The sequence below is a fragment of the Pseudophryne corroboree genome, chromosome 9 (assembly GCF_028390025.1).
Source record: "Pseudophryne corroboree isolate aPseCor3 chromosome 9, aPseCor3.hap2, whole genome shotgun sequence".
Classification (NCBI taxonomy): domain Eukaryota; kingdom Metazoa; phylum Chordata; class Amphibia; order Anura; family Myobatrachidae; genus Pseudophryne; species Pseudophryne corroboree.
Window position 1 is genome coordinate 96,380,025 of NC_086452.1, and position 19,458 is coordinate 96,399,482.

Sequence of the window (19,458 nt, forward strand, 5' to 3'; positions counted from 1 at the left end):
AGTGGAAAGATACTCCATGTGGAAAGATACTTCAATTGTGTTAAATAGGCCTGCCTTTTACATTTTTTCTGGACCACTACAAGTGGTCCAGGGACAGGATAGGTTTGGGTGGGCTTTAAAAAGTGAAGAAAAAGCCATTTGCCACTAAGTTGAGCCCACCCAAACCTAACCTGTCCCTGGACCATGTGTGTCACATTTGAAAAATCAGAGTGTTTAATTACAGTGGTGTATCAGACTGGGAAAATGTGTGCTGGGGGTAACAGCAACTTGGACAATGGTGGTCATTCAGAGTTGTTCACTCGCAAGCTGCTTTTAGCAGCTTTGCACACGCTAAGCCGCTGCCTACTGGGAGTGAATCTTAGCTTGTCAAAATTGTTAACGAAAGATTCGCAATATTGCGAAAAGACTTCTCTGTGCAGTTTCTGAGTAGCTCTAGACTTACTCTTCCAGTGCGATCAGTTCAGTGCTTGTCGTTCCTGGCTTGACGTCACAAACACACCCAGCGTTCGCCCAGCCACTCCCGCGTTTTTCCCAGAAACGGTAGCGTTTTTTCAAACACTCCCATAAAACGGCCAGTTTCCGCCCAGAAACACCCACTTCCTGTAAATCACACTCCGATCTCCAGAACGAAGAAAAAACCTTGTAATGCCGTGAGTAAAATACCAATCTTCATAGCAAATTTACTTAGCGCAGTCGCAGTGCGAACATTGCGCATGCGCAAATAGCGGAAAATCGCTGCGATGCGAAGAAAATTACCGAGCGAACAACTTGGAATGACCACCAATAGGTGCTGGGAGGTAGAGACACAGCAGACTGGGAGCAACATAGTACTCACAAGAAAAAGCCCCAGTCACCCAGCTATCATTGGACCAGTGCTCAAGCTACAATTCTCCCATTTGTGATGTACTGTATTATAAGGGAAATACAAAAAAGTGATCATGTTAGCTATGCTGTTATTTCAGACTGCCTGGAACACAACACAGTGGCAGTCTACTGCTTCCAGAGGAAACTCAAACTTCTTGAATAATAAATTTGAAAAATCACCCAAAATGATTTTCTACTTCTCCGATGGGCCAGCTGAAAGAACAAGAAAAACTTTAAAAGTAAAAAAAAGTAACATGCATTCCTGTAATGTTTTCCTCTGCCCTGTCAAAAAGATGTTGTGGTGTAAGAATCTGATCATATGGACGTTGCAGGTTTGCTCAGGAAGCTACCCTCTTCCCTGTGCCACCTACACTATTGCAAGGGGTTGCGTTTATGTGACCGGTGAGCACTGGTTCAGTGACAGCCAGGTGACTGAGGCTTCTTCTTGTGAGTACAGTGTTGCACCCAGTCTGCTATATCTCTCCCTCTCCTGTCCAAATTGCTGTTCCTCCCTTCTCCCAGCACACATTCTCCCAGTCTGATACGCCACTGTCAGGGCCGTTGCCAGAACTTTCAAGCACCATAGCAACATACTGAAGGGCCCCCTGTCCAGTGCTTCTAGTGAGAGGCCTCTCCTCAGCAGTTGTTAATGTTATGCCCCATAGTAGTGCCCTAGTTCAATTTCTGAATCATAGTAGTGTCTTAGGTACTGTTATGTCACATTGAAGGTCTGACAGTACACATTAAGCCACACAGTACCCCCAATTCACATATGCCATACTGTGTCCCTAGTTCATATTATGCTACAGCGCTCTTTACCTTAGACTGGGGTGACGGTTCATCTTTCAGCCATAAGCACGCAGCCAAGATATCAAAGGATTGGCTTCAGAACAACTCTGGGAATGTCCTTGAGTGGCCCAGCAAGAGCCCAGACTTGAATCCGATTGAACATCTCAGGAGAGATCTGAAAATGGCTGTGGACCAACGCTTCCCATCCAACCTGACGGAGCTTGAGAGGTGCTGCAAAGAGGAATGGGCGAAACTGCCCAAAGATAGGTGTGCCAAGCTTGTGGCATCATATTCAAAGAGACCTGAAGCTGTAATTGCTGCCAAAGGTGCATCAACAACGTATTGAGTAAAGGCTGTGAATACTTATGTACATGTGATTTCTTGGCTTTTTATTTGTAATAAATTTGCAAACATCTCAAAAAAACTTTTTTCATGTTGTCATTATGGGGTATTGTGTGTAGAATATTGTGGGGAAAAATATAATTTATTCCATTTTGGAATAAGGCTGTAACATAACAAAATGTGGACAAAGTGAAGCGCTGTGAATACTTTCCGGATGCACTGTATATTGCAGTGCCTCCACTTCATATTATGCCACACTATAACGTCTCCATTTCATATTGTGCCACAATACAGTACCCCAGTTCATGTTATGTAACATTATAGTACCCTTCAGTTCATCTTGTACCACATTATAACAATGAGCAGGTCCAGGAACATACCTAAATATATTGTAGCTCCAAGGCAAAAAATGGTTGGGTTCGGGAGACCGGCGTTTGGGATCCCACCAGTCACCAAACTGATGCTGGGATCCCGAGCTTTAGGTTGCTGGCAGGGGGGGGTGGGGGTTTGCAAGTGCAATGAAGCCCCTCGCAGGCTCGCCGCGCAATGGGCTCGGTGGCCTGTTGCACTTGCCACGGGTTCTATTCCCACTCTATGGGTGTCGTCACATAACTACATCCCGGCAAGAGTTTGCAAGGGCCCTTATGTACCACGCAATGGTGAAATATGTATAAAACACATGTAAGTGTGACAGGGAAGGTGGACTTCTCAGCTCTGGGTCCCATAGCAGATGCACTCCCGGGGCCTATGGTAGCTACGCCCTTGGCCACAGGAATTAAACACTGTGCTTTTTCAAATGTTACACAAATGGTCCAGGGACAGGTTAGGTTTGGGTTGGCTTAACTTAGTAACCAATGGGCTTTAATTCACTATTTAAGTTTAAGCTAATTTGCCTGCACAGAAGTGGGAGCAGGCGCTGTCTGTAGAATCTCATGCCCAAACACCCCTGAAGAGGAATGTGCATTCCTCTTTCCTCTAATGTAGTAAACTGGGGGGGGGGGGAAAGCTCTTATAGCATGTCATCCCATCGTAGTCCCAAAATAAAACTTTGGGGAATTATTGAGAACAGTATGAACAATTTTGGAGAATTTTTTCAACAATTATAAGGATTGGCTTTTTGAGAAAATCAAAATAGTTTTTTATTTTTATTTTTAATTTTTATTGAAACATACTGCTGTGTTATATATCATATGAAAGTCCACAAAAAGAGGTTTAAAATGGGGACTTGCCCAACTCTCTAGCTCAATTGGGTGAGTTGCAAGTGCAATTTAAAAAAAACGTTAACAACACATTTTTTTGAGATAAAGCTGCAGCTTTAAAGGCATATAACTTAAAATAAGATTTTACTCACCGGTAAATCTATTTCTCGTAGTCCGTAGTGGATGCTGGGGACTCCGTAAGGACCATGGGGAATAGACAGGCTCCGCAGGAGACAGGGCACTCTAAGAAAGAATTAGGTCTACTGGTGTGCACTGGCTCCTCCTCTATGCCCCTCCTCCAGACCTCAGTTAAGGAAACTGTGCCCGGAAGAGCAGACAGTACAAGGAAAGGATTTTGGAATCCAGGGTAAGACTCATACCAGCCACACCAATCACACCGTATAACTCGTGATACACTTACCCAGTTAACAGTATGAACAATAACAGAGCATCAGACAAACCTGATGCAAACATAACATAAACCTTATTTAAGCAGTAACTATACACAAGTATTGCAGAAGAAGTCCGCACTTGGGACGGGCGCCCAGCATCCACTACGGACTGCGAGAAATAGATTTACCGGTGAGTAAAATCGTATTTTCTCTAACGTCCTAGTGGATGCTGGGGACTCCGTAAGGACCATGGGGATTATACCAAAGCTCCCAAACGGGCGGGATAGTGCGGATGACTCTGCAGCACCGAATGAGCAAGCACAAGGTCCTCCTCAGCCAGGGTATCAAACTTGTAGAATTTTGCAAAAGTGTTTGAACCCGACCAAGTAGCTGCTCGGCAAAGCTGTAATGCCGAGACCCCTCGGGCAGCCGCCCAAGAAGAGCCCACCTTCCTTGTGGAATGGGCTTTTACTGATTTTGGAGGCGGCAATCCAGCCGCAGAATGAGCCTGCTGAATCGTGTTACAGATCCAGCGAGCAATAGTTTGCTTTGAAGCAGGAGCACCCAGCTTGTTGGATGCATACAGGATAAACAGCGAGTCAGTTTTCCTGACTCCAGCCGTTCTGGCTACATAAATCTTCAAAGCCCTGACTACATGTAGTAACTTGGAATCCTCCAAGTCACGAGTAGCCGCAGGCACCACATTGGTTCAAATGAAAAGATGACACCACCTTCGGCAGAAATTGCGGACGAGTCCGTAATTCTGCCCTGTCCATATGGAAAACCAGATAGGGGCTTTTACATGACAAAGCCGCCAATTCTGACACCCGCCTAGCTGAAGCTAAGGCCAATAGCATGACCACTTTTCCACGTGAGATATTTTAACTCCACGGTTTTAAGTGGCTCAAACCAGTGAGATTTCAGGAAACTCAACACCACGTTAAGATCCCAAGGTGCCACTGGTGGCACAAAAGGGGGCTGAATATGCAGCACTCCCTTTACAAACGTCTGAACTTCAGGAAGAGAAGCTAGTTCCTTTTGAAAGAAAATGGATAGGGCCGAAATCTGGACCTTGATGGACCCTAATTTTAAGCCCATAGTCACTCCCGACTGTAGGAAGTGAAGGAAACGGGCTAGCTGGAATTCCTCTGTAGGGGCCTTCCTGGCCTCACACCAAGCAACATATTTTCGCCATATACGGTGATAATGTTTTACTGTCACGTCTTTCCTAGCCTTTATCAGTGTAGGAATAACTTCATCCGGAATGCCTTTCTCCGCTAGGATCCGGCGTTCAACCGCCATGCCGTCAAACGCAGCCGCGGTAAGTCTTGGAACAGACAGGGCCCCTGTTGCAACAGATCCTGTCTGAGAGGCAGAGGCCATGGGTCCTCTGTGAGCATTTCTTGCAGTTCCGGATACCAAGTCCTTCTTGGCCAATCTGGAACAATGCGTATTGGCCCTCATTCCGAGTTGTTCGCTCGCAAGCTGCTTTTAGCAGCTTTGCACACGCTAAACCGCCGCCTACTGGGAGTGAATCTTAGCTTATCAAAATTGCGAACGAAAGATTAGCAAAATTGCGAATAGACACTTCTTAGCAGTTTCTGAGTAGCTCCACACTTACTCGGCAACTGCGATCAGTTCAGTCAGTTTCGTTCCTGGTTTGACGTCACAAACACACCCAGCGTTCGGCCAGACACTCCTCCGTTTCTCCAGCCACTCCCGCGTTTCTCCCAGAAACGGTAGCGTTTTTTCGCACACACCCATAAAACGACCAGTTTACGCCCAGAAACACCCACTTCCTGTCAATCACATTATGATCACCAGAACGAAGAAAAAACCTCGTAATGCCGTGAGTAAAATACCTAACTGCATAGCAAATTTACTTGGCGCAGTCGCACTGTGGACATTGCGCATGCGCATTAGCGACTAATCGCTCCGTTGCGACAAAAAAATAACGAGCGAACAACTCTGAATGACCACCATTGTTCTCACTCCTCTTTTCCTTACGATTCTCAGCACCTTGAGTATGAGAGGAAGAGGAGGAAACACATAAACCGACTGGAACACCCACGGTGTCACTAGAGCGTCCACAGCGATCGCCTGAGGGTCTCTTGACCTGGCGCAATACCTTTGTAGCTTTTTGTTTAGGCGGGATGCCAGCATGTCCACCTGTGGCAGTTCCCATCGATTTGTAATCTGTGTGAAGACTTCTTGATGAAGTCCCCACTCTCCCGGGTGGAGGTCGTGCCTGCTGAGGAAGTCTGCTTCCCAGTTGTCCACTACCGGAATGAACACTGCTGACAGTGCTTGCACGTGATTCTCCGCCCAGCGAAGAATTCTGGTGGCTTCTGCCATCGCCACCCTGCTTCTTGTGCCGCCCTGGCGGTTTACATGAGCCACTGCGGTGATGTTGTCTGACTGAATCAGCACCGGTTTGTTGCTAAGCAGAGGCTCCGCTTGACTCAGGGCGTTGTATATGGCCCTTAGTTCCAGGATATTGATGTGGAGACAAGTCTCCTGACTGGACCACAGCCCCTGGAAGTTTCTTCCCTGAGTGACTGCCCCCCACCCTCGGAGGCTTGCATCCGTGGTTACCAGGATCCAGTCCTGTATGCCGAACCTGCGGCCCTCGAGAAGGTGAGCACTCTGCAGTCACCACAGAAGAGACACCCTGGCCCTGGGGGATAGGGTGATCAGACGATGCATCTGAAGATGCGATCCGGACCACTTGTCAAACAGATCCCACTGAAAGGTCCTCGCATGGAACCTGCCGAAGGGAATGCCTTCGTATGACGCCACCATCTTTCCCAGGACTAGCGTGCATTGATGCACCGACACCCGTTTTGGTTTTAAGAGGTCTCTGACCAGAGTCACGAGCTCCTGGGCCTTCTCCTCCGGGAGAAACACCTTCTTCTGGTCTGTGTCCAGAATCATGCCCAGGAAGGGCAGTCTAGTCGTAGGAATCAGCTGCGACTTTGGAATATTCAGAATCCAGCCGTGCTGTAGTAACACCTCCAGAGAGTGTGCTACGCTGATCAGCAACTGCTCTCTGGACCTCGCCTTTATGAGGAGATCGTCCAAGTATGGTATAATTGTGACTCCATGCTTCCGCAGGAGCACCATCATTTCCGCCATTACCTTGGTAAATATTCTCGGTGCCGTGGACAGACCAAACGGCAACGTCTGGAATTGGTAATGACAGTCCTGTACCACAAATCTGAGGTACTCCTGATGAGGTGGATAAATGGGGACATGCAGGTAAGCATCCTTTATGTCCAGAGACACCATAAAATCCCCCTCTTCCAGGCTCGCAATAACCGCCCTGAGCGATTCCATCTTGAACTTGAACCTTTTCAGGTAAATGTTCAGGGATTTTAAATTCAATATGGGTCTGACCGAACCGTCCGGTTTCTGAACCACAAACATTGTGGAATAGTAACCCCTTCCCTGTTGAGGGAGGGAAACCTGTACCACCACCTGCTGGAGATATAATTTGTGAATTGCCGCTAACACTACTTCCCTTTCTATGGGGGAAGCTGGCAGGGCCGATTTGAGGTAACGGTGAGGGGGCATCATTTCGAATTCCAGCTTGTATCCTTGAGACACAATCTGTATAGCCCAGGGATCCACCTGTGAGCGAACCCTCTGGTGGCTGAAATTTCGGAGATGCGCCCCCACCGCTCCTGGCTCTACCTGTGGAGCCCCAGCGTCATGCGGTGGATTTAGTGGAAGCCGGGGAGGACTTCTGTTCCTGGGAACTAGCTGTATTGTGCAGCTTCTTTCCTCTACCCCTGCCTCTGGCCAGAAAAGACGACCCTCGGACTTTCTTGCCTCTTTGCGATCGAAAGGACTGCATTTGGTAATACGGTGCCTTCTTAGGGTGTGAGGAAATAATAAGAATTTACTTACCGATAATTCTATTTCTCGGAGTCCGTAGTGGATGCTGGGGTTCCTGAAAGGACCATGGGGAATAGCGGCTCCGCAGGAGACAGGGCACAAAAAGTAAAGCTTTACGATCAGGTGGTGTGTACTGGCTCCTCCCCCTATGACCCTCCTCCAAGCCTCAGTTAGGTACTGTGCCCGGACGAGCGTACACAATAAGGAAGGATTTTGAATCCCGGGTAAGACTCATACCAGCCACACCAATCACACTGTACAACCTGTGATCTGAACCCAGTTAACAGTATGATAACAGCGGAGCCTCTAAAAAGATGGCTCACAACAATAATAACCCGATTTTTGTAACTATGTACAAGTATTGCAGACAATCCGCACTTGGGATGGGCGCCCAGCATCCACTACGGACTCCGAGAAATAGAATTATCGGTAAGTAAATTCTTATTTTCTCTATCGTCCTAGTGGATGCTGGGGTTCCTGAAAGGACCATGGGGATAATACCAAAGCTCCCAAACGGGCGGGAGAGTGCGGATGACTCTGCAGCACCGAATGAGAGAACTCCAGGTCCTCCTTAGCCAGGGTATCAAATTTGTAGGATTTTACAAACGTGTTTGCCCCTGACTAAATAGCCGCTCGGCAAAGTTGTAAAGCCGAGACCCCTCGGGCAGCCGCCCAAGATGAGCCCACCTTCCTTGTGGAATGGGCATTTACATATTTTGGCTGTGGCAGGCCTGCCACAGAATGTGCAAGCTGAATTGTATTACACATCCAACTAGCAATAGTCTGCTTAGAAGCAAGAGCACCCAGTTTGTTGGGTGCATACAGGATAACAGCAAGTCAGTTTTCCTGACTCCAGCCGTCCTGGAAACATATTTTCAGGGCCCTGACAACATCTAGCAACTTGGAGTCCTCCAAGTCCCTAGTAGGTGCAAGGCACCACAATAAGCTGGTTCAGGTGAAACACTGACACCACCTTAGGGAGAGAACTGGGGACGAGTCCGCAGCTCTGCCCTGTCCGAATGGACAAACAGATATGGGCTTTTTTTGAGAAAAAACCACCAATTTGACACTCGCCTGGTCCAGGCCAGGGCCAAGAGCATGGTCACTTTTCATGTGAGATGCTTCAAATCCACAGATTTGACTGGTTTTAAACCAATGTGATTTGAGGAATCCCAGAACTACGTTGAGATCCCACAGTGCCACTGGAGGCACAAAAAGGGGTTGTATATGCAATACTCCCTTGACAAACTTCTGGACTTCAGGAACTGAAGCCAATTCTTTCTGGAAGAAAATCGACAGGGCCGAAATTTGAACCTTAATGGACCCCAATTTGAGGCCCATAGACACTCCTGTTTGCAGGAAATGCAGGAATCGACCGAGTTGAAATTTCTTCGTGGGGCCTTTCTGGCCTCACACCACGCAACATATTTTTGCCACATGTGGTGATAATGTTTTTCGGTCACCTCCTTTCTGGCTTTGACCAGGGTAGGAATGACCTCTTCCGGAATGCCTTTTTCCCTTAGGATCCGGCGTTCCACCGCCATGCCGTCAAACGCAGCTGCGGTAAGTCTTGGAACAGACATGGTACTTGCTGAAACAAGTCCCTTCTTAGCGGCAGAGGCCATAAGTCCTCTGTGAGCATCTCTTGAAGTTCCGGGTACCAAGTCCTTCTTGGCTAATACGGAGCCATGAGTATAGTTCTTACTCCTCTACGTCTTATAATTCTCAGTACCTTAGGTATGAGAAGCAGAGGATGGAACACATACACCGACTGGTACATCCATGGTGTTACCAGAACGTCCACAGCTATTGCCTGAGGGTCTCTTAACCTGGCGCAATACCTGTCCCGTTTTTTGTTCAGACGGGACGCCATCATGTCCACCTTTGGGGTTTCCCAACGGTTTACAATCATGTGGAAAACTTCCTGATGAAGTTTCCACTCTGCCGGGTGGAGGTCGTGCCTGCTGAGGAAGTCTGCTTCCCCAGTTTCCATTCCCGGAATGAAACACTGCTGACAGTGCTATCACATGATTTTCCGCCCAGCGAAAGGTCCTTGCAGTTTTTGCCATTGCCCTCCTGCTTCTTGTGCCGCCCTGTCTATTTACGTGGGCGACTGCCGTGATGTTTTTCCCACTGGATCAATACCGGCTGACCTTGAAGCAGAGGTCTTGCTAAGCTTAGAGTATTATAAATTTACCCTTAGCTCCAGTATATTTATGTGGAGAAAAGTCTCCAGACTTGATCACACTCCCTGGAAATTTTTTCCTTGTGTGACTGCTCCCCAGCCTCTCGGGCTGGCCTCCGTGGTCACCAGCATCCAATCCTGAATGCCGAATCTGCGGCCCTCTAGAAGATGAGCACTCTGTAACCACCACAGGGGAGACACCCTTGTCCTTGGATATAGGGTTATCCGCTGATGCATCTGAAGATGCGATCCGGACCATTTTTCCAGCAGATCCCACTGAAAAATTCTTACGTGAAATCTGCCGAATGGAATTGCTTCGTAGGAAGTCACCATTTTTACCAGGACCCTTGTGCAATGATGCACTGATTTTAGGAGGTTCCTGACTAGCTCGGATAACTCCCTGGCTTTCTCTTCCGGGAGAAACACCTTTTTCTGGACTGTGTCCAGAATCATCCCTAGGCACAGCAGACTTGTCGTCGGGATCAGCTGCGATTTTGGAATATTTAGAATCCACCCGTGCTGTTGTAGCAGTATCCGAGATAATGCTACTCCAACCTCCAACTGTTCCTTGGACTTTGCCCTTATCAGGAGATCGTCCAAGTAAGGGATAATTTAGACGCCTTTTCTTCGAAGAAGAATCATCATTTCGGCCATTACCTTGGTAAAGACCCGGGGTGCCGTGGACAATCCAAACGGCAGCGTCTGAAACTGATAGTGACAGTTCTGTACCACGAACCTGAGGTACCCTTAGTGAGAAGGGCAAATTTGGGACATGGAGGTAAGCATCCCTCATGTCTCGGGACACTATATAGTCCTCTTCTTCCTGGTTCGTTATCACTGCTCTGAGTGACTCCATCATGATTTGAACCTTTGTAAGTGTTCAAATTTTTTTAGATTTAGAATAGGTCTCACCTAGCCTTCTGGCTTCAGTACCACAATATAGTGTGGAATAATACCCCTTTTCTTGTTGTAGGAGGGGTAATTTGATTATCACCTGCTGGGAATACAGCTTGTGAATTGTTTCCCATACTGCCTCCTTGTCGGAGGGAGACCTTGGTAAACCAGACTTCAGGAGCCTGCGAAGGGGAACCGTCTCGACATTCCAACCTGTACCCCTGGGATACTACTTGTAGGATCCAGGGGTCCTGTACGGTCCCAGCGTCATGCTGAGAGCTTGGCAGAAGCGGTAGAACGCTTCTTTTCCTGGGGAAGGGCTGCCTGCTGCAGTCTTCTTCCCTTTCCTCTATCCCTGGACAGATATGACTCTTATAGGGACGAAAGGACTGAGGCTGAAAAGACGGTGTCTTTTTCTGCAGAGATGTGACTTAGGGTAAAAACGGTGGATTTTCCAGCAGTTGCAGTGGCCACCAGGTCCCATGGACCGACCCCAAATAACTCCTCTTCCTTTATACGGCAATACACCTTTGTGCCGTTTGGAATCTGCATCACCTGACCACTGTCGTGTCCATAAACATCTTCTGGCAGATATGGACATCGCACTTACTCTTGATGCCAGAGTGCAATATCCCTCTGTGCATCTCGCATATATAGAAAATGCATCCTTTAAATGCTCTATAGTCAATAAAATACTGTCCCTGTCAAGGGTATCAATATTTTAAGTCAGGGAATCCGACCAAGCCACCCCAGCTCTGCACATCCAGGCTGAGGCGATCGCTGGTCGCAGTATAACACCAGTATGTGTGTATATACTTTTTATGATATTTTCCAGCCTCCTGTCAGCTGGCTCCTTGAGGACGGCCCTATCTATAGACGGTACCGCCACTTGTTTTGATAAGCGTGTGAGCGCCTTATTCACCCTAAGGGGTGTTTCCCAACGCGCCCTAACTTCTGGCGGGAAAAGGTATACCGCCCATAATTTTCTATCGGGGGGAACCCACGCATCATCACACACTTCATTTAATTTATCTGATTCAGGAAAAACTACGGTAGTTTTTTCACATCCCACATAATACCCTCTTTTGTGGTACTTGTAGTATCAGAAATATGTAACATCTCCTTCATTGCCCTTAACGTGTGGCCCTAATAAGGAATACGTTTGTTTATTCACCGTCGACACTGGATTCAGTGTCCCTGTCTGTGTCTGTGTCGACCGACTAAAGTAAACGGGCGTTTTAAAACCCCTGACGGTGTTTTTGAGACGTCTGGACCGGTACTAATTGTTTGTCGGCCGTCTCATTTCGTCAACCGACCTTGGCGCGTGTTGACATTATCACGTAATTTCCTAAATAAGCCATCCATTCCGGTGTCGACTCCCTAGAGAGTGACATCACCATTACAGGCAATTGCTCCGCCTCCTCACCAACATCGTCCTCATACATGTCGACACACACGTACCGACACACAGCACACACACAGGGAATGCTCTGATAGAGGACAGGACCTACTAGCCCTTTGGGGAGACAGAGGGAGAGTTTGCCAGCACACACCAAAAACGCTATAATTATATAGGGACAACCTTATATAAGTGTTTTCCCTTATAGCATCTTTTTTATATATTTCTAACGCCAAATTAGTGCCCCCCCTCTCTGTTTTAACCCTGTTTCTGTAGTGCAGTGCAGGGGAGAGCCTGGGAGCCTTCCCTCCAGCCTTTCTGTGAGGGAAAATGGCGCTGTGTGCTGAGGAGATAGGCCCCGCCCCTTTTTCGGCGGCCTCGTCTCCCGCTCTTAACGGATTCTGGCAGGGGTTAAATATCTCCATATAGCCCCCGGAGGCTATATGTGAGGTATTTTTAGCCAAAAAAGGTTTTCATTTGCCTCCCAGGGCGCCCCCCTCCCAGCGCCCTGCACCCTCAGTGACTGCCGTGTGAAGTGTGCTGAGAGGAAAATGGCGCACAGCTGCAGTGCTGTGCGCTACCTTAAGAAGACTGAGGAGTCTTCTGCCGCCGATTCTGGACCTCTTCTCGTTTCAGCATCTGCAAGGGGGCCGGCGGCGAGGCTCCGGTGACCATCCAGGCTGTACCTGTGATCGTCCCTCTGGAGCTAATGTCCAGTAGCCAAGAAGCCAATCCATCCTGCACGCAGGTGAGTTCACTTCTTCTCCCCTAAGTCCCTCGTTGCAGTGATCCTGTTGCCAGCAGGACTCACTGTAAAATAAAAAACCTAAGCTAAACTTTTCTAAGCAGCTCTTTAGGAGAGCCACCTAGATTGCACCCTTCTCGGCCGGGCACAAAAATCTAACTGAGGCTTGGAGGAGGGTCATAGGGGAGGAGCCAGTACACACCACCTGATCGTAAAGCTTTACTTTTTGTGCCCTGTCTCCTGCGGAGCCGCTATTCCCCATGGTCCTTTCAGGAACCCCAGCATCCACTAGGACGATAGAGAAATATGGCAAAAAATTTGACTTCCCAGCCGTAGCTGTGGAAACTAGGTCCGAGAGACCGTCCCCAAATAATTCCTCACCCTTATAAGGTAAAACCTCCATTGCCGAGTCCACAGGACCCTTCTGGCAGAAATTGACATTGCATTTATTCTAGAGCCCAGTAGGCAAATGTCTCTCTGGGCATCCCTCATATATAGGACAGCGTCTTTTATATGCCCCAGGGTCAGTAATATAGTATCCTTATCCAAGGTATCAAGTTCCTCAGACAGGGTATCTGTCCATGCTGCTACAGCACTACACATCCAGGCCGATGCAATTGCCGGCCTCAGTAGATTACCTGAATGTGTATAAACGGACTTCAGGATACCTTCCTGCTTCCTATCCGCAGGATCCTTTAGGGAGGCCATATCCTGTGACGGCAGGGCCACCTTCTTAGATAAGCGTGTCAAAGCTTTGTCTACCCTAGGGGAGGATTCCCAGCGTAACCTGTCCGTTGGCGGGAAAGGATACGCCATAAGTAACCGTTTGGAAATCTGCACTTTCCTATCAGGAGAATCCCAAGCTTTTTCACATAACTCATTTAACTCATGTGAAGGGGGAAAAGTCACTTCTTGCCTTTTTTCCCCAAACATATAAACCCTCTTGTCAGGGACAGGGTTTACCTCTGAAATGTGCAATACATCCTTCATTGCTATAATCATGTAGCGGATGGCTTTAGCCATTTTAGGCTGCAACTTTGCATCATCGCCATCGACACTGGAGTCAGAATCCGTGTCGATATCTGTGTCAACAATCTGGGATAGTGGGCGCTTCTGAGACCCTGACGGCCTCTGTGCTGTAGGATCAGGCATGGGTTGAGACCCTGACTGTCCCAAGGCTTCAGCTTTATCCAACCTTTTATGCAAGGAGTTTACATGATCATTTATCACCTTCCACATATCCATCCAATCAGGTGTCGGCGCCGTCGGCGGCGACCCCACATTCATCTGCACCTGCTCTGCTTCCACATAGCCTTCCTCGTCAAACATGTCGGCACAATCGTACCGACACACCACACACACACAGGGGATGCTCTATTTGAGGACAGACCCCCCACAAGGCTTTTTGGAGAGACAGAGAGAGAGTTTGCCAGCACACACCCCAGCGCTATATAACCCAGGAATTACATTACTACCTCATATGAAGACAGGAGTCTTCTGCTGCCGCTTTTGACGTCTTCTTACTTCTCTCGCCGGCTTCTTGCTTCTGGCTCTGCGAGGGGGACGGCGGTGCGGCTCCGGGATCGGACGACCAAGGGTGAGTTCCTGTGTTCGATCCCTCTGGAGCTAATGGTGTCCAGTAGCCTAAGAAGCACGACCTAGCCGCAGTTAGTAGGTTTGCTTCTCTCCCCTCAGTCCCACGTAGCAGAGAGTCTGTTGCCAGTAGATCTCTCTGAAAATAAAAAACCTAACAAAATACTTTCTTATTAGCAAGCTCAGGAGAGCTCACTAAAGTGCACCCAGCTCTGTCCGGGCACAGATTCTAACTGAGGTCTGGAGGAGGGACATAGAGGGAGGAGCCAGTGCACACCAGTAGACCTAATTCTTTCTTAGAGTGCCCCGTCTCCCGCGGAGCCCGTCTATTCCCCATGGTCCTTACGGAGTCCCCAGCATCCACTAGGACGTTAGAGAAAAATCGTTAAAGATATCAGACTTAAGGCCCATACACACTAGCCGATTTTGAGCTCAAAGTAGCTCACTTTTGGTGTTTTGAGCTCAAACTCGGCCAATGTGTATGGCCGGGTGATGAGCAGTGAGTGCTGATGCGCGCTCCCGCATCATCGCTGGCCGCTGCCGTACGTCGGGCTGTTGGTTAGTGCTGGATCCGCTCTGAGAAGCTCCGCCCCCTGTAATGGCGCGTCTTCCCGCACTTAGAGATTATACTGGCCTGAGGTAATTTTTGCAGCAAACAGTGGGTTAGACCTTGAAAGGACGCCCCTCACAGCGCTGTACACAGTGTGCCGCTGAGCATTCTGGAGCGCAGCCTGTCAGAGCTGCGCTCCCACCCTTGAGCCACCATTCTCGCGGGGACCCGCTTACCAGGACTCCGGCGTCAGATTCACCACTCTTCTTTTTTCTGGCTCTGTTAGGGGGTGGCGGCATGCTGCGGGAGTGAGTGGTCGTCTCGGGCGGCTAACGATCATCACCCTCAGGAACTCAGTGTCCTGTCAGCGGAGATAGAGCCCATTAACCTCTCTGGGTTGGACACTACTCCACCTCTAAGTCTCACGAAGCAGGGAGGCTGTTGCCAGCAGCCTGCCTGTTAAATAACCAACTCTAGAAAACAATAAAACTAAGAAAACTCCTAGGAGTTCCCCTAGCTGTGACCGGCTCCTCCGGGCACATTTTCTAAACTGAGTCTGGTAGGAGGGGCATAGAGGGAGGAGCCAGCCCACACTGTTAAACTCTTAAAGTGCCAGTGACTACCAAAGGACCAGTCTATACCCCATGGTACGAAATGGAACCCCAGCATCCTCTAGGACGTAAGAGAAAAAATCATATTAAGTGATTGGGAGGTTTTTTTTGAGTAGTTGTCTTTAACTACATCTTCAGCTCTACACAGCTTAAGTCTGTAAGAAGCATCTTGTCTGTCAGCGTACCAAATGACTATAGTACTAACAGTTAGGTTTTCAAATAAAATCAATCACTGATTTGGCTTTTTGATTTAAAAATATGGAGAACTTTAACACAGAGCACAAAATATGGGTAGGTCAGCCGCTCTGCACTAATATGATTGCAGACGTGCAAGAAACTGCTTTGTTATTCTCGATTTCTTTTTAACAATCAATCATTGCCGAGTGCAGGAACCTGAGGCACTGCGGGGAGAGGGAGCAGATATTTAACAGGAGGCCAGCGGAAAACCTTGTTGCTGTCATTCCTAGGATTGTGTAATAAACTCTATCCCCCCCTAGTGGGAGAATCTGCTATGGCTATTACGGATATCTTCTAGGGCAGGGGTTCTCAAACTCGGTCCTCAGGACCCCACACAGTGCATGTTTTGCAGGTAACCCAGCAGGTGCACAGGTGTATTAATTACTCACAGACACATTTTAAAAGGTCTGCAGGTGGAGCTAATTATTTCACTTGTGATTCTGTGAGGAGATCTGCAAAACATGCACCGTGTGGGGTCCTGAGGACCGAGTTTGAGAATCTGTGTTCTAGGTTTTCTATTGAGGAGATAAGTATCATTGGGGCAGATGTATTAAGCCTGGAGAAGAGATAAAGCAGTGATAAGTGCAAGGTGATAACACACAAGCCAATCAGCTCCAATATGTAAATTAACAGTAAGGAACTGATTGGCTGGTGCTTCTTCTCCAGGCTTAATACATTAACCCTAACCTCAAAATCCGCAAAGAAATAAAAAGTCAAAGTTCTATATGTTGATATTGCTAATGTATATCCTGTGTAATATATTGGACCTTCAATTAACTGTTCCTACTCTTATAATGTAATGGGCAGGGTCTTGGGGATCTAGGATACTGTCTATTATTATGGTAGGACTGCTAGCGTAGTAACCTAAAGTATGTCTCTATAGAATATAATAAAATTACAGTGGTTGATTATATGTGTAGTTCTAGTGTCAGATATGTAAATAGGTGTATTATGGTTCTATTATCTAGTGACCAGGTCATGGTGAGCAGGTAATTATCCTATGCTTGGATGTACAGGCTGCATGTTGTACAGCAGTATTTGGACAGCGTGAAACACCTCAAAGGCCCCCACTACCATTCAGTAGGGCTGCACATTTTCCCAAATCTGATACTAAAGTAGAAAATGTTTTAAGTCTCAGCGGGCTGCATGTGGCCATAGGGCCGCCTGTTGCCCATCACTTCTGTACAGGCTGCAGTTCACCTTTTCATTACCAAAGCATCCCTAGTAGTAGTTTTCCGATACTGGCAGAATGAACGGTGGGAGAAGTAAAACTCTGTAAAGAATATTATTCACACAAAGAAAGACGGATATTAAGATATTACTTAGTGTTGTATAAAGAAAATTTACTGTTTCTGACCATCTCTTACCTGTCGACCTAATGCATGTTGACTATATGGGGTCGACCTAATGAATGTCTACCTAGACCAGGGGTGGCCAACCAATCAGAAGCAGAGAGACAGAAAAGATCTGTAGTCAAGAGCAAGAGCCACTGTCATGCACAAAAATGGGGGCGTGGAATAGTTGGCACAAAGCAACACCCCATTTCTGTGCGCACACCTTTCGGTATGACATTTGTAGGAGTATGACTTCATATTTATAACCCTGTTTGTTCGTCATATTGTACAGTGCCACATACATATAATGCACCAGTACAGTACATATAAAAACGCCAAAAAATGGATGCCTCCACAGTGCCAGATACATATATTTCCCCACAGTGCCAGATACATATATGTCCCCACAGTGCCAGATACATATATGTCCCCAGTGCAGATACATATGTCCCCACAGTGCCTGCTATGCCCCCAGTGCCAGATACACGTCCCCACAGTGCCAGCTATGCCCCAGTGCAGATATACATGTCCCCACAGTGCCAGATATGCCCCCAGTGCCACATACACATGTACCCACAGTGCCAGCTATGCCCCCAGTGCCAGATACACATGTCCCCACAGTGCCAGCTATGCCCCCAGTGCAGATACACATGTCCCCAGTGCCAGCTATGCCCCCAGTGCAGATACATATGTCCCCACAGTGCCTGCTATGCCCCCAGTGCCAGATACACGTCCCCACAGTGCCAGCTATGCCCCAGTGCAGATACATATGTCCCCAGTGCCAACTATGCGCCCAGTGCCAGATACACATGTCCCCACAGTGCCAGATATGCCCCCAGTGCAGATACACATGTCCCCAGTGCCAGCTATGCCTCCAGTGCAGATACATATGTTCCCACAGTGCCAGCTATGCCCCCAGTGCCAGATACACATGTCCCCACAGTGCCAGCTATGCCCCCAGTGCCAGATACACATGTCCCCACAGTGCCAGCTATGCCCCCAGTGCCAGATACACATGTCCCCACAGTGTCAGCTATGCCCCCAGTGCCAGATATGCCTCCAGTGCAGATACATATGTCCCCACAGTGCCAGCTATGCCCCCAGTGCAGATACACATGTCCCCACAGTGCCAGCTATGCCCCCATTGCCAGAAATACGTCCCCCTAGTGCCAGATATGCCCCCAGTGCAGATACATATGTCCCCACAGTGCCAGCTATGCCCCCAGTGCCAGCTACACATGCCCCCCCATGCCAGCTATGCCCCCAGTGCAGATACACGTCCTCACGGTGCTCCCCCCCTCCTCACCGCACTGCTGCTGCTCACTCTCCGGCGGCAGTGTCTCTCTTAAATTAGGCGCCGGTCCGTGAGCCAATCAAAGCTCGCGGTTCGGCAGCTCACGGGCCGGCGCCGAATGAAGAGAGACACCGCCGCTGGAGAGGCGTGCGTGTGTCTTGGGCTGGGAGCAGCGGTGGCCAGTAGCTGACTGAGCCGCATGCGGCGGATGAAAGATCTGCATGCGGCGGCTGAAAGAGCCGCACGCGGCTCGAGAGCAGAGGGTTGGCCACCGCTGATTTAGACAGTGTAGATCTTGTATACCACACCCTCTCAGCAGGGGACTGGTTTCAATTGCCTGGTGAGAGGATGGTATTATATCAGTATGATTATACCTCAAGCACCCCCTTGTCACTTAGCACCTACCTAGGGCATTCCAAAGAATCAAGGGTCCATATCTGTCAGCAGCCAATTAAACTTTTGAACTGTGGGGGGAAAAACTAGAACACCCGGAGTATGCCCGTGCACAACGTAGAGAACATACAAACACCACACACATAGGTTCCTAGTCAGAAATGATCACTACAGCTCACAACCGTTTTGACCGCCACCAGCAAACACTAGCTGTGGTGGGATATTTCTACAGTATATCCCATCTGCAGTTGTTACTGTGCAAAGTGGTCTGTACAGTATATATAGTTTACACAATGGGCTGCAACTTTGACGATGTTGCCTCTGAGCGATTATCAGTAGAATGTGCATGCATTCTGGCTGCAGTGCGCAAGGACCAAGGTACCATTGTGATGCCAATGGCAGAGAGGAATCAGTCTCTAAGTGATTGACAGAAAGAGACCGTTTGAAAGGAGGTAACGGGGAGAGTCTCATGGCATAAAATATGGCACCAGCATCGCAGCTTCTGTGGTCATTTTGCGTGACCGCGCAGGCACCCAGGGACTCCATGTTCTTTGTATCTGCGCTGCAGTTGCAACTGAGTACACAGTTAGTTGCTGAGCATGTTGCAAAGCTTTTGGTGGGCGTCTCTGTTCACTTGTGGGTGGTTGATACACTTGCGGTGCCTCGCAGTTCCGTCACTGAAAACGGCTGCTGCCGCATCGGCATTGCGACCGCACCTGAATCTGGCCCATTATACGGAC

At 48.4% G+C, this 19,458-nt stretch overlaps 1 protein-coding gene across 3 annotated transcripts in view; it reads right to left on the reverse strand.

Annotated features, from left to right (window-relative positions):
* Window positions 1-19,458, reverse strand: part of RABGAP1L (RAB GTPase activating protein 1 like) — a 690,515-nt gene that overhangs the window by 157,885 nt on the left and 513,172 nt on the right. The gene's annotated exons all lie outside the window — the stretch shown is intronic.